Here is a 22,130-nt window from a genome sequence, read left to right as displayed (position 1 = left end):
CAACGAGTGTGGATACACATTCCATGGAAGCGAGCTGAAGTGCTAGCGGTGAAACAGGCCTTGCCAGATCCGCGTAAAAATCCTGCTGGGTATTACAAGGAATTGACACAGACAGTTGAGGCTTGTATAATGAACTTAGCAGACATCGACATGTTATTTGGTAATGTAGTTCCACAACCAGTGTGGGCTAAAATTCGTAGGGAGGATCATCTAGCAGCCTTAGGTGGTGATTGGGCAGCTATCACTGCAGCGGATGGTCAGCAAACGGGTGGTGCAAAACCCGAACCCCTAATTGCTAATCTTCCAGGTAGAATAATTGACTTAATGAAGACTCTGATGCCTGCGTTGCGTGTTAATTGGGATAAATTATCCGCATGCAAGCAGAAGAAAGACGAAAGTGTCTCCGACTTCTTCACGAGGTTCGAAGAGACTTTTGTAGATCATAGTGGTCAGGATATGAGCACTGAAGGAGGACAGAGACTGTTTGTCGATAAATTTGTGCATAATTTGTTACCTGAGTTATGTAATAAATTGAAGGATTCAGAAAGTGCGTGGGCTGTTTCCACAACTGCGCAAATACTTGCGACTGCACAATACTACGAAAATAGGGATAAAGAAGAAAAGGAGAAATCAGAAAAGAAAACGAAAGATTTAAAGACTAAGGTTCTTTTGCAGCAGGCGTATCCGACTCGCACGAATCAGACTAATATGCAACAGAACTCGTATCAAAAGACAGATTATAGTTCAACCAGGCCTCAATACCAGTGGAATCAGTGTGCGTACTGTAAGAAAGAGGGTCACTACAAGAATGAATGTCCGATCTTAGCACAAAATAATGCTGCAGCAGCTCAGAGAGGTCGTGGTGGTTTTGTGCAGAATTCTAGAGGTCGAGGGCGAGGGCGAGGTGCTATGCCTCCGCAAACGAATGATCGTCCCTCCAATCACTTTGATCAACGAAATGGACAGTCAGCTCAACAGAATAGATCTCAGCAATATCTAGTTGAAGACTATTGTGAAGCAGATGGGGAATTTCAACAAAATGGGTACTAGGACAGCCATAGACAGAGAGAGGGAGTAGTATCAGTTCCAGTGGATCAGAGTGGGCCTTATGTCGCAGTAGCAACATCAGGTGTAGTCGAACCGTTTCTGTTGGATACTGGTGCCGCAAAAAGTTCTATCATTCATGTGAAACTCCCTGGCGCACCTTTGTCTGGCTCAACAAATGTTTCCGTAGGTTTTTCAGGCGCCCCTGTTTACAATCCGATATCTGGTCCTTTGTCTATTTCTGTTGGACCGTGTCAATTGAAAGCACCCTTGATTTTGACGACAGGTTGTAATGAAAATCTGCTTGGTTTAGATTTGTTAAAACGGCTATATGCGACATTGTACTGTTCTCCGGAAGGGGTACAGCTTACGTTGGGTAAAAGAATCACTTCTCCGATGTATTTGTCAATGGATGCACTCCCACCAGAGCTACGTTCACTCCCTGATTCTCTTTGGGCGACTGGTCCTAATGATGTAGGCCTTTTAGAAATACCACCGTATGTAGTTACTTTGAAAGCAAATGTGAAATTTCCAAGAATTCCTCAATATAAAATATCCAGTGAAGGAGAGCGCGCACTTTTATTGATTGTGCAAGATTTGATTAAGAAGGGTGTGATTGAAGAAACACGAGGAAATGTTTGTAATAGTCCTGTATTGCCGATTCTGAAACGAACTGACCCTACGAAGCCTCCAGTATATAGGTTTGTCATAGACCTTAGAGAAGTTAATAAAATTGTGGTTCCACAGTTTCCTGTGGTTCCAGACATTACTGCCTTGTTAACGTTAATTCCTGCTACAGCCACTTGGTTTTCAGTCATCGACTTGAAGAATGCCTTTTTCAGCATTCCGATAGCCGAAGAAAGCAGAGATATTTTTGGCTTCTGTCTAGGAGGTCGAAGTTTCAGATTTAAACGCGCTCCACAAGGCTACTGTGAGAGTCCATCTATTTACAGTCAAGCATTAAAAAGTCAGTTAGATTCTTTTGTCCTTCCTCCAAGTTCTGCCCTAGTACAGTACGTAGATGATCTTTTAGTGGCTGCCGATGACAAGGAAACTTGCAAAGCAGCTACGGTATCGTTATTGCATCATTTGTCTGATTTGAATCACAAGGTGTCACCTTCCAAAATGCAATACTGCTGCCAAGAAGTGACCTACCTAGGTCATCTCTTGTCAAAGGAGGGAAGGAAGTTGACCCCAGAAAGAATAAAAGCAATTACGCAGATGAGTGTTCCATGCACACAGAGAGAAGTACGTGCCTTTCTAGGTATTACCTCTTACTGTAGGCAGTGGATCCCAAATTTTTCTCTTTTAGCAAAACCATTGGTAGCTTTGACTGGGAAAAATGTTCCGAGTCCGGTGCCTTGGTCTGATGAATGCCAAGAGAGTTTTACTGAATTACGAAAAGCCTTGTGTTCAGCTCCTGTATTGGGTACACCCGATTACAGTAAACCATTCACGCTCTACGTTCACGAGAGAGAAGGTTGCGCGTTGAGTGTTCTGACACAGAAGTTTGGTGATAAACAACGCCCTTGTGCGTATTTCTCATCAACATTGGATCCAGTAGCTAGAGCGTTACCTAGTTGTTTGAGAGCTACAGCGGCAGCTGCGGTTTCCATTCGACAATCTGCTGGTTTGGTGATGAACAACATGCTAGTGGTCATGGTTCCTCATGCAGTGGACACACTCATGAACCGAACAAAGACACAACACCTTACTAGTGCGAGATTATCTGGTTACGAGCTGACACTACTAGCGAGTCATATTCAGATCAAAAGATGTAATGTATTGAATCCGGCAACGTTGTTGCCGACTGATCAAGAGTCGAGTGATTCTGAGCCACATGACTGCTGTTTTAAAACGGAGGAAGAGACAAAAGGACGCATCGATTTGAAAGATACTCCATTATCAGATCCGGATGGTACGCTGTATGTGGACGGGTCATGTTTTAAATTGGAGAATGGTGATGTGACTGCTGCTTATGCAGTAACGACTTTGAAGACGATTGTGGAGACTGCAAGAGTGAGTCAGAATTCTGCCCAAGCTGCAGAATTAATAGCTCTAACAAGAGCATGTGTTTTAGCTGAGGGAAAGAGAGTAAATGTTTTCACAGATAGTCAGTACGCATTTGGCGTGGCCCATAGTTTTGGCCGCTTGTGGAGAGAAAGAGGTTTCATTACGTCCCATGGGACTAAGATTCAACATGGTCAGCTAGTTAACGACTTGTTGGATTCTCTAACCTTGCCGACTGAAGTTGCGATTGTGAAGTGCAGTGCTCATAAAGCAATCACGGATGATGTTGGACGTGGGAATGCTTTTGCTGATGAAATTGCTAAACAGACAGCTAGAGACACGATGAGCAGAATGTATGTTGCAACGTCTGCAAGATGGATCGCTGAGTCTGGGATGTGTGAAGATACAATGGAAAGTGTGAAAGAGATTCAGAAAGAAGCAACTGAGGAAGAGAAACGTGTATGGAGAGAAAGTACGGGCAAGTTGGACTTGAATGGATGTTGGATTGATTTGACAGAGCAGCAGCGTTGGATGTTGCCCGATGCGTATGTGCTTGCAGTGGTGACAATGGCGCATGGAGTAGCGCATATAAGTTCTAAAGGTATCTGTAAGATGTTGGCTCCGGTCTGGAAGAATGATGGGATCAGTAAGTGTGCAGAGAGAGTGGTGAGAAACTGTATGGTGTGCTTGATGCATAATCCTGGCAAGGGAACTCCAACTCCAGCTGGTCATTTCGCTCCTCCTTCTTGCCCCTTTGAAGTGGTTCAGTTAGACTTCATTCACATGGATCGCTGTAATAATTTGAAATATGTTTTGGTGGTAGTTTGTGCTTTTTCCAGGTGGATAGAAGCATACCCACTGAAGGACAATACTGCCTTATCAACTGCCAAAATCCTTCTCAAAGAATATTTCCCTAGGTATGGCATGCCACGGATTGTATGGTCAGATAACGGAAGTGAGTTTATAGGGAAAGTTATGCAGAGTGTGTGTGCAGGCCTAGGGCTGAAACAAAAATTTCACAGTGCAAACCATCCTCAGTCTGCTGGTCTAGTGGAGGGTTATAATGGCACCCTCAAGCTGAAGATAGCTAAGATACAGGCATCCACAGGTTTGGCTTGGCCAGACGCACTTCCTTTGGCTCTGTTATCCACAAGAGCGACTGTACATTCTCGATTGGGGCTTAGCCCTTACGAGATTGTATTTGGTCGTCCTGCTAATATTTGGGGGGTGCCAAGGCCAAGAGAGTTCAGACAGCTGGAATATCCTATGTTGATAGACTACCTTTACGACTTGACTGCTAAATTGAGTCTTATTCATCAACAGGTTTTCGATGCACTGCCAAAGCCTCCGGAGAGTCCAGGGCATCAACTGAAACCCGGCGACCAAGTGGTGGTCAGAAATTTTGCGAGGACAAAGAATCTTCAGCCCCGCTACGTCGGCCCCTTCCAGGTCCTACTGACAACGAGGACAGCCGTTCGTGTGGCTGGACGCAAACACTGGGTACACGCGTCACATGTAAAGCGTGTACCCTTGCCGCTACCTTACGACAACTGGGTGAAAAAGGGAATTGGTGCCTCCGAAACTGACAGCACACCGAAGTTCATCCCTTTCAGCGATGCCGAATTGATTACTGATATTCCAAAATCTGACTCTCCTCCTGAAAAGACTCTTTTGAACACTGAACAATTGTCTCCAGCATCAGAAGAAACTTTGCTATCTGCGAACTTAAACACTGCAACAGCTGCTAGTGATACACTATTTTCCGATCAGACAATACCTGCGAAACAAAGATACAATTTGAGAAAACGAAACATGGACAAATAAAGCAGGCAACTGCATATTGTGATTTTGATGTATTGAACTTTTGCCTTCAGCCAGGAAGTTTGCTATTGTTTATTGTTTTTAATTGCCTTGCCGTCTGGGTAGCCGTAGGGTCGTGGCTGTGTGCCTAGTTTGAATTTGCAGGGGTCTGACACAAGGTCGATCTTTCTGTTAGTTCTGGGAACTCCCAGGGCTGACAGAGGCATTTTCATCTACGTACACATCATCAGTGGTCGCGAGCGGATTGTAGAAGATGGAGCTTCCTGCGCTGCAACGAGAAAATGTGATTTATGTTCGCAGAAACAGACTTTATAGAATTCTTCGTAGCAAATGCTTTTTGATGCAATGTGCCGTTACATTTTTGATTATTTTAGCAACATTGGTGGGTGGAATCGTCTTTAGTATAAATTTGATTTTTGTGCCAATTACTACAGTACCTCCCCTTGATACTGCTACTTCTACTGTTTCTTCTATACACTCTTTTCACCCGTTTCCTGAACATGAGCAAGCCCGACGCACAGAGTTCATTAACAACACTTTTGTACAGCTCTTGCACCAACACCAACTGGTAGTTAACACTACAGACTGCTGGGTGTGTGGCTTGATACCCCACACTATGGATAAAGGTATTCCCTATCTGGTTTTGCCTTTCAGCTACAATGGATCATTTCAGGCCCTTCAAACCATCTTTGCTTACGCCCTTGAGACCTATCCTCCACGTCCACCACGTTCCACTAGATATAACTCTGCCAACAAAGCTTTAGTCCAGGGAATTATTGACATGATCAAGGATGTCAATAATACTCCATCTTACCCGAGAGACGAATTACGAGTGTATTTAAGTTGGAATACTTCAGAGTATCGCCTTAGTTTAGGAGAAAGCAAGCGTAAAAGCTCAACTCCAATCTGGGTCGTACCTCACCGAGGTCAGGTCTGTTTGCAAGGTAATGGGAGAAATCCGAGAGCTCAGCTAGGGAGGAGTGAGTGCGTAGAAACTTACGTATTTCCGTCTAACTCTTCCCCTGCCTTTCTTACTGCTAGGGGTACCTACTTCATCTGTCGAGACAGAGCATATACATGGTTGCCTGCCGACTTTGCAGGTTCATGCTACATTGCTCGACTGTTGCCTCCAACATACACTGCTTCATCTGATTACCACAGAACCAGAGTAGCGAGAGGTGTCTTCAGCAAGGAAGATACTGCTGGTCAGGAAGCTGGAGACTTCTTCAAAGGCTTCCTTCCGTTCTGGGGGCCTATGGCCAATAGTAGAAACATACGTCAGCTAACACGGGTAGTTGAATCTACTATTACCGAAACTGCTGGTGCCCTTAGCAATCTGACAGCTGAGCTTCAGGCGGACAGACTCATGACGTTGCAAAACCGTATGGTTTTAGACGTTATCCTTGCAGACCGAGGTGGGGTATGCAGAATGATCCAATCGAGCTGCTGTGTCTTTATTCCTAATAATGCTCCAACAGTCTATGAGGCGATCTCTAAGCTACACAAGATTTCCGACTCTATACACATAGAGAAGGGAAACTGGTCCTTTATGGAGTGGTTTTGGACTATGATCTCAGCGTGGGGATGGAAGGTTCTTATGGTCGTTGGTGTCACCCTAGTATTCCTATTCTCATGTTGCCTGATTATCCAGTGTGGTCCAGCTCTGTGTAGTCTTTGTGCTGCAACCTGTTTCAGGAAACCACCTGCGTTTGGAGAAAAGGCACGAGAAAGGATGATGATACAACAGCATGTCACTGACCTGATGAGCATAGAACTAGACTCTGATATAGACTGATTAATTGCCTATGTAAGGGCAAAAGGAGGGTCTGAGGTTCCGTGACGATTTGAACCCGTGTTTTCAATATTGTCGGAAATACATAATATTGGTATCAGTGAACCGCAAATGATCCATTTAGCATATCCTGGTGTTTTCGCTACGTTACGAGCAAGAGCACTCCTGTTATGAACACATTTCCGATCTACCCATGGCATCCATCTTAGATCATGGCAGCCATTTTGTGTTTCTTGCCCTCACATATGCAATAACCTCTGATCACTTCATTTCGATTAAGGACACGTAGCCTTAGCCGGAGATTCACCTCTTTCATGACACGTACACCTTAAACCAGATCACGCTGAAGCTGCATGACTCGACAAAGGCTGCCTCCTCTGCCCGAGGCCAGCCCACCTGAAACTGGTTTTCCTGTCCATTGTCCTGATCATGATTAGGCGGCCGAAGCTGGTAGCCTTGCCCATTTACAACCCACAAACATCTCTTATCCCGTTTTTCTATCTTCTGCACCTGGCTCTGCTCCTTTCCTTCTGGGCCTTTATTAGGGGGAGGTAACGAACTTTACGATGAGGCGGTCCGGCTCTTGAATGCAATATTGACAAGGGATTGTGATGGACTAGTGGGAACCCCTCTTCGTGATGTTTGGCATCAGATATTATCGACAGTTCCTGTGTAACGCCAAATATTTATTGTTTAAAGACACAAAGGTTTGGGAATGTACTGACATGTGAAATATTTGCCTGAAGCACAATTTTTGGTATATAAGGAGCAACCCTCAATGTACAAATCGAACAGGCTCCTAGTCTCTGCCCGTGTGTAGATTCTGTGACTTCTGTGTCCCTGCAGTAATAAACCTTTGGTCTTTGACGCCACCATCGAGAAGCCCGTGTTTCTGTTCATTTGCGCACCAAGGCAGGTGGAACTCCGGGGTCTTTGGGTGTTGTTCCCTGACACCTCTGGACGGAACCAAAAAGTCCAGAACTCCAATTTATTCAAATCCAATTTTGAAAACACAGTGGCTCCATTAAGCGCTGCGATCATGTCGCTCAAGTGTGGCCCCGGGTGTCGTTCTCTTTCTATTGCAGTGTTGGGCAGGCGCATGTCCACACAGAGTCTGACTTTGTTGGCCATGCCCTTCTTTGGGACGATAACGACTGGGGATACCCATGGGGTCGGGCCGTCAGTGCGCTCAATAATATCCGCAGCTAACAAGTCTTGGAGTTCTTCCTCAACAGCAGTCTGTAGATGAAAGGGTACCCGTCAAGGGTGTTGGGCAACGGGCCTGACTTGTTCATTGATATGCAGTCGCACCTGACAGTCTCTCAATTTGCCCAATCCCTGAAACAATCCGGGAAACTGGCGAGTCACATCTTGGTTGTCGCTGACCTTGAAAAGGATTTCAACCAGGTGAAGCCGTTCAGCGGTTGGTAGGCTCAAAAGACAGTCTGCCTCGGGGCCCTTGATAACATGGATGACCGCTGATATAATTGTTTTGTAGTGTGTCAAAGTCGTTGAGAACTTCCCCAGGCAGGGGAGTGGCTTCTTGGCCATCCACGTGAAAACCCTCACCGGTGCGAATGTCAGAGGAGGTCGTGGACTCATCCTTTCGTATTCGGTGGGACCACTTCGTTTTTCTCTATTGTAGTCCCCGCACATTATTTCGAAGTGGTTGGTTCGACCACACTTCCGACATCTCTGGCCCATGGCCGGGCAGCTGTCTACATGAGGGTAATCATACCCACATCGGTAGCATTTTCTCACTCGTTCTGATCTTTTCTCCTTCTTCCATGGTTCTCGTCGTTGATATCTTGATTGCTCTTGACGGGAAGACGTGTGCGACCTCCATTGTTTGTCTCTGGAGCTTCTCCGACTGTCGCTTTTGGCGTGCACACGCCGCACCAGTTCATGACTCCCTTTGTGTTCCGTTTCCATGACGGCAGCGTACTTCTCCGGCTGATCGTAGGCTCGTGTCATTTCTTCTATTTCATCCAGTCCATGTGCCTTTCTCAGCAGGCGCCTCCTGAGTTGATCCGAATGACATACGTCTATTATTTGAGATTTGATGGCGTCATCCGTAGAGAAATTATCAAATTCACAGTATTTGGCTAGTCTTCGCAGACGCATCATGAAGGTACTCATGGGCTCATCCTTCCCTTGCCGAGCGGAGTGGAACGTGTGGCGCTCGTAGTCTACATTGCGCTTGTGAAGAAACTTTTTATTCAAAACCTCACATGCTTTAGCATAAGTATCCACGTCGGCAGCGGGAAGGTCTTTGAGTATTTTGACTACCTCACGCCCTGCCAGATTGCGCAGAGCAATCAACTTCTTTTTTTCATCTACAATGTCCGACCCTTCAGTGTAATCTTCAAACTCTTCCAACCACTCTTGCCATTTGGGACCCATGCTCCCTCCTGTTGTCACCTTGATAGGTGCGGGTGCCCGCAGGAGCGACCCACTTGGCGGGGGCTGAGCGTTCTCTTCGTCGGACATTTTACAGCAATCTCACTTGGCTTCGCCAATGCTTGTTTAGTTTACCAATGTTTGTTTACTTGACCAATGTCTGTATTATTTTCAATCGCCAATGCTTGTTTTATTTGCCAATGCTTGTTTTCTTCCAGTCGCCAAGGCTTGTTTATTTGACCAATGCTTGTTTTATTTTCAGTCGCCAATGCTTGTTTGTTTGCCAATGCTTGTTTCTTTCAATTGCCAATGCTTGTTTACTTGACCAATGCTTATTCTTTCCCAGTGCCTGACTCTAAAATGGCTGCTCTATGATAGTCAAGGGGTCTGTCCTGACGAGCGTCTGACTAAGATGGCCGCCGTCACTGCAATCCCACGAGGTTTTCTCTCTCTCTGGATTCAGGCATTCAGACTCACCGGCCGGCAGTTGCAGGGCAGCGCGCTCCAGAAGTCACTCTTCTTTGGCCACCACAGCGACCAGGTGAGGTTGGGGTGGGCTCCCGCCTCGCTCAGCACTTTCCCGCTCTTCTCCGCCAATCGCGTGCTGAAGCCCACGCATCAGTCGTGAGGTCGGCACTTTCACCGGCGCAGGCTCCGGTTCTGGCGCGATAGGTCGCGCTGGACGGCAATTTTCTCGGGGCAGCGCCCCTTTCACCAGGGCACTTCTTGACTTGCTGTGGGGCACTGGACAGGGTCGGAGTGGGCTCCCGACTCCTGTTTTACAACGGCTGGGGACACACCCCCGGCGGGAATCGCGCTCAGGCGGTTCTTCGACCGAGCGTTCCAACGCTCCCAGGTCACTGTATATTTAGGCTTTTCCAGCGTCTTTGGGGTCGCTGTCACTTGTTCTTGACCCTCCTCGGCCGGCCTCAGCTTCTTCCAGCAGCGGAGCTCGTCTCTCGACGCTGCAAGGGACAGGGTGTCTCTGAGTGGTCTCGTGGGCTGCAATTAACGAGATCCCACCTTCGTCGCCAGTTGTAGTATCCAGCTACAATAAACACAGACACTTATCATAGTCTTCAACTAGTGCTTTATTCACCACGTCTTATCTGTTCCCTGTCCCTACTCTAACCAACCCTTTCCTGTGTCCACTCCTCCTCTTCCTCTGGCCCCCTAGCTCCTCCCACTCCCAACTACTGGTGTGCTAACTTCACAACACTACTGCAGAAACATAGGGGTGACAATAAATAAACTATATATAGGAACACAGAGCAACCCAGTATCCCTAGGACCTGGGTAATCCAGTAATAAAGAAAAACAGTGGTCGCTCAAGGGGGAAGTGTGAACCTCTACTTCCTTGGAAAACATTTAACCATCAACAGATTGGTTCCATTTCTAAACGAAACAGTTTATTCAATTTGTTCGATAACAAAAGGAATCATTGCAATCTCACAATCAAGCCAATTTGAAAGTCAAATGGCGATCCCAAACGGTGCAGTGCAAATGAAATAAGTGAGTGTAAAGTGTGCTGGAGTAGTAAGTCTATGTACATACATAGTGCCTGTTTCAGGATGCCTTAGTGGTTGATACACACTCTTACAGAGTAACATGCTTCAGAACCAAATAAAAAGAATACACTATTATTATGTCAACGTTTAGACAATTTTTACAATTTAGACAGGGACATAATCAGGGCGCAGCGTGGGAAGCACCTTAGTGAGATGGATGTGGAGAAAACAGGATATACTTTTGGGTGTACTGTCACATCGCATGACATGGAGGAGGCAGAACATTAATCCAAAATTGTGGTGTATGGTTCCCAGTCATGTATGTAACAGCAAGTGATACTGAGCCGGAGCCGTACAGTGTGGAGTAACGATCACTTCGCTTGCTGTAATTAAGCATTATGGTGGTTAATTAGTCTCCCTGTAGTTATTAGCCCAAACCACAGTTTGTCGCTCATAATAACAGGTTGCTAATAAAGAAGAAAGAGGGAGACTCTAGATCCCAGGAGCAAGGTAGATGGGGAGGTTTGGATAGAGACTGGGTTCACGTGTGGTATGATGAGCAGGTGGAGGGACAGGAAGGCTATGAAAAACCTTTCTCATATGCCTGCCTCATATGTGTCTGTAGAGCAAACTCGTCAACCAACTTAATGACACTCCTTACAGAAGATAGATAAATAAATAAAGGAAGAAATTTGCAGTCCTTCATGTCCTTATATCTATTTGCCTATAGCTGTCCTGCTAGCCGTCCTACTAGCGATACCTGCCCAACTCTCAATTTGAAGATACAGTGAAGAAGTCTAAACATAGTCTACATAAAACAGTACTGTGAAACCGATACCATGCATCTTACAGACGATAAACCTTAACATAACGTCCAGCTTTTCACAATACCCAAGAGTAGGTTGATTTCCAAATAAACAAAACTAGCAAGACGTTCACCACTACTGCTCCAAAGAAGCGATAGGGTGGCGTAGAGAATAAGGAGGAGGCAGGACGAAGGAGAGGAGAGTGGGGAGATCAAGAGATGGAATCTGAGGGAGACAAAATATGAAGGAGAGGGGCTGACTGGGGCAGAGAGAGGGGGAGGGGAATAAAGAGAAGCCAGGGGCCCAGGAGAATTGATAAACTGAGCACAGGTAAGAGCATTGTATCGGCAATGGAGAGGAAATATTAAAAAACTGGTAGTTTGGGAATATATCTAGATATCTACATGAAAGACTGCATAAGCTACTGTGCATTGTAAAACAGATAACTACTGCAAACTCATTCCAAAATTATGCGTTCTGCTTCTGAAACAGCCTATGTCCAACTATCAAGCTTTGTCATTCAGGAAAGAAAGTGTTTATTTAGGTCACCCTGCAAAAAAAAACTCTTGTTCACACATCTCTGGTACCCATTTAAGATAAAGTTGGGCTATTGAGAAGCAACTGGGAGTTCACACATCAAAGGATCACTATTATAAAGGACCACGGTCAATGAGAAAGTTGCATCTTCAATTTCTATGGTTTCTCTAATATACTTAATGATATTAAGGGTAAAAAGTGCAAAATGAATGGAGTTCTATAGATAAAGATATTGCTAAATACAACCGCTCCATGTTCCGAAGGGAAATCAATTATAAGATCATGTACGATTGGTATTTACACTCCCAAAAACTACACACTCTTTTTCCGAATACAACAGACAGATGCTGGGGGGATGTGGGATGCTGGGTGACTTCCGCAATATATGGTGGGACTGACCCGCTATTCAACCTTTCAGGAAGGAAATTCTTTCTCAGATTAAGGAGATATTACGGTGCCCAATTTCAAACTCCCCGGAACAGGTGTTGCTGAGGTTGCGCGATCCTAGCCTGAAACATCAAACCCTGGGAGACCGTTACATCTTGTTGGTGTGCCTGAGGCAACAAAAATGGCAGTGGCAGCAGCATTGAAGAAACATGAGTCCCCCTCTCTTTCTCAATGGCACTAGCCCTCGAAAGCATGACTGACATTATGACGGATTCTCAAAGTGGGTTTGATTATATTTGAAGTCCGTTGGTGAGGTTCCTATTGGAAGGTTTGTCAATCCTTGCCTGTGGTCCCAGATTGCAGGCTCTTCATCTTTTCCTGACGTAGCAAACTTAGATCTTGCTGTGGACTTACCAGGGGCCTTGGGCCTTAAAGCTTTTGCATATCCCAGCGTGGGTGGTTTTCCGCTCGCCCATACCTGGGAACCGTGGGGCCCACGCCCTTCCCCTCGATTAGACCTTTGTTCGCCTAGCACACTCCTTAGTACACTGTAGACATGTGCAACAATTACCACGGGGTTGTATAGCTGTTTTCTATTTTATTTTGTTGGCTCTCGCTCATATTGTAATAGTGCATCGAGAGACAAGTAGAGTTTTAGATATATGTAACTTTACAGCAGGGGAAGTTGTACCTCAATATACCAAGGATTATGCCGAGAACTTGTGGGCAAGATGTGTTTTGTTTGTAGCTATCTGAAGATCTTGGCTTGCAGCAAAGCTTTGTTGAACCTCATTCGTTTTTTTATCTTTGAAAATACAATAAAAAGATTTTCACAAAAAAAGAAGAGCAAACATGGTGGTAGAAAAGATACATTACTTGAGACAATCTACAAGGACTACAATGAAGTACTCTATTGGTTAACTATACAACAGAAGTCAGTGGCACAGAAGCACGCAGACCGGTGGGAAGGAGTTTGGCCATGCATAAATAACAAATCACTGGGAGAGATATCCAATGTCTTAGTTTTCGTGATTCCAAGCAAAAACCTCAGAATAGTTTGATAATCCAAATTGCATCACTTTCAATAGGATTTTTATAGCCCAGACCTAAACTTAATTTTTTTCCAGCGACTACAGACTCATTTCACCATGATTGAGGTCTGTCCAGCGTGATTTGGGAGTGAAGAAGTTGAACGTAGACTACAATTTCCATGTGACAAACTACACTAAACACAAGACGAATGCTGTTTTTTATCAATCTTTATCAAAAGATTTCAGCCTAAAGTATAAGCACAATTCCCAAAATGGGAGTTTTTGGAATTCAAAGAAATTTATTGTCCAACAATTCTTTACCACTTAATCAGAATAACTATCATAAAACTAGAAATCAATGCACATAAATCTTTAAAGTTTTTCAACAATTTCAGGCTCCATTCACTGTGTTAATATCTTTCCCAACTCAGTTAATTCTGCACATGTACATATTTTTTGTACCCTTGTAAACAAATTCTCAAAACATTGAATAGCAAAAAATAGTAGTATCCGCAAGTACTGCTGGGGGCGGATGAATAGGAAAGTAAAGTACTGAAGTACAATGCAAAAGAATGAACTGATAGTTAATCGAAAGAAGAGTTTAAGCATTTTGATTAACTGAGCACTTTACTGGATGAGAGTAAATAAACATGACAAGGTCACCCTGCCTGGGAGAACTGTAATACTAGCTCTGAAAGAAATGTATCCTCAGATGCATCCCATGTTTTCTAGATATTTCTGACAATAACTCTTTTAGGAAATATGTTATTATTGGTGGCCGATCTGTGTTTCATACATAAAACACATATTTGTCATTGAAACTTTAAAGACAAACATGATACAATCAATTTGTTCTAAAGTACAGTTGTTCAAAATAAATCACGGTAGGCCTAATCCATTTGAGATTTTCTTGATGTCCACAAGAGATACATTTGCATGCAGTTAATTTCAAGGTTAATCATTTACTTAGAAATGATCATGGACATCTGAGATGGATCTAGCCATGAACATCAACACACCACTGAACTGTGCCAGTGGTATCATAGCTTTCTGTGAGACACATTTATGTAAGTTCCTAGAGCCATACATATAAACAAAGGAAGCCAAAACACAAATCCACGAGTGAGCCAGATACGAATATGTCTGAGCGTTTTGATACTACATTTACGATTCAGTCAAGGATTATGTCATAAACAAGTTACATTGTATTTATTTATTTGCAATTGAAAGATATAATATAATGTAGATTTTAGCATACATTAACATAAGTTTGTATGATTTATAATACAAACTTTTTTATGACATTAGCTAAATATATAATGTGAGGCACATATAGTAGGATTTAACTATTGTCAAATAATGTACCCGTTTCAAAGGTTACATCAAAGTGCTGATAGAGTAGACTTTTCAGCTCTATCTTTTTTTAAAAGAGTCACAGGAGGGAACTGACTGTCCTAATGTTCAGTGTGATGGAATGCCACTTCCCACCCCCACTTCCTGCAAAGGATTCTTTTTAAATGTTTGCCTTTGTGAAAACTGTATTCCAAGGAGGCAGTTATCACTGCTCTGAAGGAGAAGCTATTCACCAGAGGTGGCCAATGTTTGGACATGGCAGATAGGTGTACCCCAAAACATGGATTTATGCAGTATGCATGCCAGTGTAAAGATGCTGCATGCTTCTAATGGAGGTTACCAGACCAGTTAAAGGAATAAATGGTCAAATGGTCAATCTTGTGCAAAAGACCATCCTATCTGCTGCTTGAATTGTAGCTTTGAGGGAAGACAATTGCCGTTTGTGAATCCCTGGGAGCAGGGAATTACTACATTCGAACCTCGACAGAGTAAAACATTGGATTCCTAGTTTAAATTCTGTGTTAGAGATATAAGGATTGATGCCACATTAAAGCTTTGCCCCCTCCCTATTTTAATTATTTAGGATTTAAAAATAGTTTTTTCCAAGAAGAAGTCTAAAGAGTTGGTGCCGCCTGTGATTGTACGGTTACAATTTAACAGTGTGAGCTGAGACACGTTTCAACTGGAATAGCACAGTTGGGTGGGATTAGTAAGTATACATGCTTTAAGCAGGTCAACTTTAGGTGGTGCAACATCCGGTTTCATGAAATCTGACAATTATTCAACATCATGAGGTGTGTACTTTTTCAAATACAGCTGGGTGCCATTTGCTAGATAGTGATATCAGATGTGACAATGGCTGAGAGGGCAGCCTAGCAGCCCAACGCGGAACTTAGTGTCATCTGCATAAAAGTGACACGAGATGTTAAAACAGCAGAGAGTGAAGGCGGAGGATCCATTTAAAGATTGATTGAGTTGGAAGAGAGAATAGACCCGTTGGAGAAACACCCTGTAGCACTTAGGGTTGGATAAGAGATTGGACATTTTTTGTATAGTCAACTGTTTCCCAAGTATGAGAACTAACTGAGGAAAGTGTTATTCCGGCCCATTCTACATTGAGAACTTCCAGGAGAGCTGCGTGTTCCAGTGTTGAAGGCAGCTAAAAGATCATGGAGCATAATGCTGAAGGAATCAACTTTCTCAGTATACAGAAAGCATCATCTACTTATTTTTAAAGTTGCAGAGTCAGTGCTGCATTCGGACATGAAGCCTGGCTTGAGCTCATTCAGTAAGTATGTTTTCTTGATGTAGCATTTAACCTCAGTGTCCATTCAGGTGTTTTGGATTTTTGCCGCAATAGGAGGTGTAGCAACCAGATAAAAGTTATTCACATCTGCAGGGTCCACCCCACACTTTGTGCAAAATGTGAGGCCACATTTGTTATCACTATTGGATTGTTTCTTGGGACAAAGAAGTGTTTATCAGGCTAATTCAGTAGGAATTACAACATGAACTAATTTGCTTGAGAAGCGTTTCAATGACGGGTTCATTGAAATGAGGAGTATTTAATGTTGGTACTAGTACTGCCCAATTCTATTGGGAAGGCTTCTGTGAAAGAGGACCATATGGCTCAGTGAAGTAGTGTGGCTCACTGGTTAGAGGCGGCAGACCCGAGAGCAGAGGACGGCCCGGGACCAGGGTTCGATTCCCGGCGCGGCAGGTTTCTGGACCAGGGTCAGCGGACTCGATAATTCTCTCGCCTCGGTGCCCACTCTGATCAGCGATCACACTCGGCAACTCTGGGCATTAGCTTGCCTCATCTTCACTAACGGCCCCACCAGACCGCCGGGGATGCCTGGCCTCACCCTGGAGATACCCATTAAGGGACCATCTCTCAGGGAAGCCAGGAAGGGTTTCGCAGCGGTCGAAGCGCCTTGGGACCCTACGGGTAAGTAGTGCGCTATATAAATAAATGCCTATACATACATGTTTGTTAGCTGACCTTAGAGTCCTAGCTTTTCTCGTGTTAAGTGAGGGAGAGTTCTGGCTTCTTCAACTTCTCTACAAAAAGGCAGGGAACACACACATTTGTTTACTCAGAAATTTTAATTTATCCTGCTGATGTTGACAACAGTGACTTGTTTCACAGTCTCTAGCTAGAAGCCTCATAAATCACGAGTACAGTGAATCTATTGACAGAGTGGGTAATTCCTATTCCCCAGGTTATTGGGCCCATTTTGGGTCAGAAAAAGATTTTGGATGAAGTAGTCTCACCCACGCAATGTGGCATGCTTCATCATTGATACATAGCTGGTCCACGAAGATGGCCAGACCCACGGTGCAAAGCTATATAAGCCCGTTGGCTTCCAATGTAATCGGTCTTTAATCCTATTCTTTCTTGACAGACAAATCCCTCTTCAAAACAAGACTATTGTTTTTCACTGTTTCAACCAGTTGATTGGAAGAAATTATGATATCAACTTGTGTGATGCATGTACAAATGTTACTCCACAGTTGTAGCAACTGTATGACACAATGTATCACTGAGAAAATCTTATTATGCAAATGATTCACGTCATCACCCAATGCATTTCTGGTAAAAATCCTACCAGGCACGGTTTTCTTTTCTGTTCCGTATTCACGAATGGCACATACCAATACTTTTGTTTTTTAAATATGGGGAAAAATTATTTTCACTCAGTCTCACATATACTTGCTGTTATTTTTCATGTCTTTTTACCCCCTACAAACTGTCCACATTTGACCCTTGATATTTCTTATTTCATTCTTAGTTACTCCAGAGTCCAGAAATTATAAGTAATCAGGATAACAGGGAAAAAAGATGTACTTTCTACACCTGCCAATCAACCCAGTCTTCTTTGCTTGGCTGACATAGAAGACGAACATGCTGAGGTTCTGGTGAGACCCATCACTTCATTCATGAATCTGTCTCTAGATGTAAAGGGGAACTAACTACTGAAACTAATGATCATTGACCTGCCCTGATCAGTAAACCTTCAGTAGGAGCTTGCTGTAAAACAGTGGTAGGAACATGTGGTGAATTCATTTCTGCTTGATTCTTTTGAATCCAAGTTCCATGCCAAGCACTGGATATGTTAAGTGCTAACATATAGCAAGATGTATTACGCATAGAAGTTGAAGGTTCTTTGTTTATGCTGGAATTTACTTGATTTGGCATGTGTCATTAACACAATAGACCACACTTTCTTGGTGTATCAGCTGAAGTTCGTGGATGGCATAGGTAGCCAGGCCAGAAGTCAATTCCACAGTCTGTGTGCTGACTGACAGCAGTTAGAGAGACTGTATTATTTTGTTCTGGATACCATCTTAGAACTCTGTGGAATATCTAAGGTTTATCATTTGTCTCCTCAAGTAACATCTAAATGAGATCTTTACTGTACACTTCCTTGTGGTTCACCACATCAGTTACTACTCACAGGTCGATAACATAGGTTACCCCATGTCAGACCATAAGTGCCAGTTTTCTACCATGTGACAGTGGAAGTAACTAGTGAAGATAAAATGCAAAGTTACAGTCAAAAGTAATGAAAGTGAGATTGTGGGTGCTAAAGAACCTGACTGAATGAATGTTGCAATCCAATTTTTTGGAACTTGAGAATAAGATCATACCAAAGATCAGTAAAAGTTCACTGTTACAACAAAACAATGCTTAAAATAATTCTACCTTGTGCCGCAAAAGGGTACCAGCATTCGTCATGGGAGATCTACTCATCTTTGTATGGAACATGTACATGCATGTTACAAACCTGCACAACATACGTCTTCCATCTGTGTGACTTTGTAACGCTATCAGAGTTTGGATGCCTGTTCCGCATGTTTCTACGCTTTCCAGTTGTCTAGAGTCCAAGTGGGCTGGTTTTGGTAGCGGTTGTGTTTAGAACAACAAAGACTGGTCTGTTCAGTGCATTGTGAGAGATGGTTACTTACTTACTAGAATGGATATAATCATGTGACCAGCAGAGATCTTTACTATTTGATCTGTGAATGGGTGTGCATGTTGAAGGGCTTTAAATGTATTCTTTTTCATGAGGCTAAACGGATATCCTAGTTCAATAACTGTCAGGTAGACTCATTTTCCAAATATTTTGCTTTGGTTAAGTGTGTGGTATGGATGATCTTAGCGGACAATGTGTTTATATGTTGTCTGTGTGGGTTGGCTACCATCTGCACTGGAAATAACAAGATGTTTTTATTTAGCAGCTCTCCCTGAGCTTTAGTTTTATTGTCCATCTATGCTATGCTTCCTTTGTAAGTCAGTAATGTGTAACACAGCATTTAGCAGAAGGCAAAGTTCATCTGTGTGGGACATACTCCACGCAAGTGAGCAATGTCGTATTTAATGCACAAACCCACGGTGTTCAAGACCAGGAGTGCCAGATCTCCATTTTATTGTTATATTGTGTGCATCATAACTGAATCAAGTGCAATGCTTCCTTGTGTTGAGATTTCCCCACACAGGAACAAAAGAAACGTCATGGCCAGGTCATGAGTTTTATTCACCTATCTTGGTAAAGACACAGTCTTCTATATGACACAGCATCACACCTCCTAGCACCTTCTGCTATTTATAGCAACGCTACATCATTAACACCACGATCCTGGCTTCTGGCTCTTAGCAGCTCTGGAACAGGAATGCATTACTTGTCAACTCGCTATAAGCAATGGTTTCTAATAAAAGTTACTCTAATAGGTAACATATTTAGACAAAAGTGCGATGTTAGTAGAAAACTGCTGACGAACAGTTCATTGCTATGGCCTCCTCGCAACACCGTCTTATACAGTTGCTGAGTACCAAATAGGCAAAGTAGACACCGGCCTTTGGGACCCACTCCTTTTATAATATAATATATAATATTGATTTTATCTTGAAAGAAAATTACAATCAAGCTTTCTTAAATATTGTTTCCAAAAGATAGAAACAAATGAATAAACTCAAAGAAACAAAAACTTGACATTAAAGACTCTAGGGAGAAAATGCTGTGTTAATGTAATGTAGCCATTAACAAGTCTAAGTACATAAACCAAAGACATCAGATTCACATAACAGTTGGTCTCTTAAAAACTCACCTTCTGGCAGCTGTCAGTTTGTAAAAAAAATAAAATCTGGTGCATTGGGTATTAGGAGATAATTTGCGAGAAGCGCCCCGAAATTTCAACTGCCTAGGGGCCTCCACAGGGTTTAATCCGCCACTGGTTTTATTTGAAACCAGGACTGTCACGAGGAAGACAAGGACTCCCTTGAATAAGGATTATCAGAAAAAAACAAGCACTGAAAAAGCCAAAATTCTGGCTTTTGAATATCAACAAAAGTATCAATGTTGATTTGAGTTTGAGTGTGATTGTGTGGACAGGAGAGTGGGCTGAATGTGTCAGTCTATAACTCATCCATGCATTCGTGCTCATCTAACATTCATTCACCCAGTCATCAATCCATACAAACACATACATAAAATAGGCAGTAAACAAGCACTTTCAATGTAAAAGAAAAGATGTACATTTTTTTTTAAAGGGGCAAAAGCCAGACCAGCTATCTTTGTCAATGCTTATTTACAGGTGGAATTTCTTCGGGGCATCATTTTTAGGAGAAGGTACAGGATGTGATATGCTGAGTGATCGGAGGAGCAAGCGGGTGCACTACCAAATCATGATAGAGCGGCGCTGGATCCCTAAATTGTCTTAGAATGCTGTACAGCACAGCTGCAGTGGCTTTTCTAATCCTTTGAACTCAGGAGCTCTACACAACAAGCAGGAATCCCAAAAACCCTTCTGCCGTTTTCTTTGGTGCAAGGTATAGTCACTATATCATTAGGACGGTTATGCGCTTACTTTGCTGTCTTGTGTTGGCCTTGTCTGTTTGCACTCAGTACACTCTCATATCCGTTCATTGCATGTTCAATATTACAGAAGCCTTGCCGCACCACTACAGTTGCAGCTATGCTGTCAAGTTCACGGATCACTATGACAAAGTGGTGGTCTCACTTACCACTGGGTGCTAGAGTCTGAAATTGACTCCCCCTCCAACCTCTTGAAAGCTCAAATGGTCCTGCCAACAAAGGGCAGGCACTGAGAACAATGGTGCAGAGCCATGCTCAGCCAACACATCTTACTTGGTAAACACCATGGAATGGATATAGGCGGAACACGGTCCTCCATCATAATCCAAAATGGAAAAATGGGCGGGACCAAGCAGGACAGCCCTTCTTTCCTCAATGCCTCCATGCAATTCAGGAACACTTGATTTGTAGAATCCAGGTCCTGAAACAACAGCCGCACAACTGAATTTGAAAAGGAAGTCCTTGTGACCCTTCTATAATATCAAGCTGAGGATCATTGACTCTAAGAGCACGGGGTCCTGTTTTGCTTAGCTCCTCAACATTTTCGTAATTTTCCAATCTCATCGGAATCATTTATACCACTGAAATATTGATTAAAATATAAATAAAATTTCACCTCATTGTGTATGGCACAGATGAAATGGCTGGAGGCATAGAGTGGCAGCTCTGGATAATCTCCTGACATCACGGAATGACTTTTTTCAGCTGTGAAACAGACAAAAATTCAAAGTTAAAAGATAGCCATTTTCATTTTTTAAAACAAGCTATAGTCAAATACATTGTTTCCTTTTAATTTACACGCTTCAGCTAGAAAATATTTGGGGTATCAATTGAATTGCTTCACAGAATTCACTGGTGTTGCTTGTGTACGCTTAGCCCAATTATCTATTCGAAGACATCTTTTTAATAAGCTTTGACTATTCCACGCAGCATCTTTCTAGCAAGAGGCACATTTCTTGTAGAAAACTCAATCACCAATCGATTCCACAAAAAACACCTTAATTTAAACGGTGAAGAGAATGTCCACAGGGTCCAGTTTATGAAATTCCTAATGAATTCTTAGAGAATTCTTTATAAGATGATGTCACACATAACCAACCTATCAACATTTTTCACTTTATTCATAAACAGAGGGTTAATTGATTGATAAGATGGCCATGATCTTCTTTCTAGCAACATTACATGGTAGATAGTCCACTTTTATATAGGCAAATCAACTTTAAAATTGTCTCAATTTTAGAGAAATCAATACGCATCACAACAAAGTAAGCAGAGCGACCCACAACTCTCTAAGTCATAAAGTTTCAACACAAGTTTTGTACAAATGCATTTTCTGACTCTGGGTCATGATCAATGTTCATTGAGAGAGAAACTGAGGAACAAAAGATATGGTACTACTTCGGTTTGAATTCAGTTCCATTTGAAAAACATAAATCTCCAAGCAAGAAGACTTAAGCATTGTTATATATCAGACGACCAGGGACTCCGTAGGGGTCGATACAAGGTTCTAATCTTCATTCGTTTCTTTCCAATTGATTTCGTTGGCTTAGGCAGGTGTGCTTTCA

At 43.0% G+C, this 22,130-nt stretch overlaps 1 protein-coding gene across 2 annotated transcripts in view; it reads right to left on the bottom strand.

Moving 5' to 3' along the window:
- Nucleotides 1-22,130, bottom strand: part of GPR63 (G protein-coupled receptor 63) — a 282,145-nt gene that overhangs the window by 107,966 nt on the left and 152,049 nt on the right. For both annotated transcript variants that reach the window (XM_086926632.1, XM_086926633.1), the window contains one exon: nt 21,182-21,270. The gene's annotated coding sequence lies outside the window, so the exon portion shown is untranslated. Of the gene's footprint in view, nt 1-21,181; nt 21,271-22,130 lie in introns of those variants that run through there.

The sequence above is a fragment of the Lissotriton vulgaris genome, chromosome 6 (assembly GCF_964263255.1).
Source record: "Lissotriton vulgaris chromosome 6, aLisVul1.2, whole genome shotgun sequence".
Taxonomy (NCBI): Eukaryota; Metazoa; Chordata; class Amphibia; order Caudata; family Salamandridae; genus Lissotriton; species Lissotriton vulgaris.
Note: the sequence above shows the minus strand (reverse complement) of the source record. Positions and strands in the feature narration are given on the sequence as shown.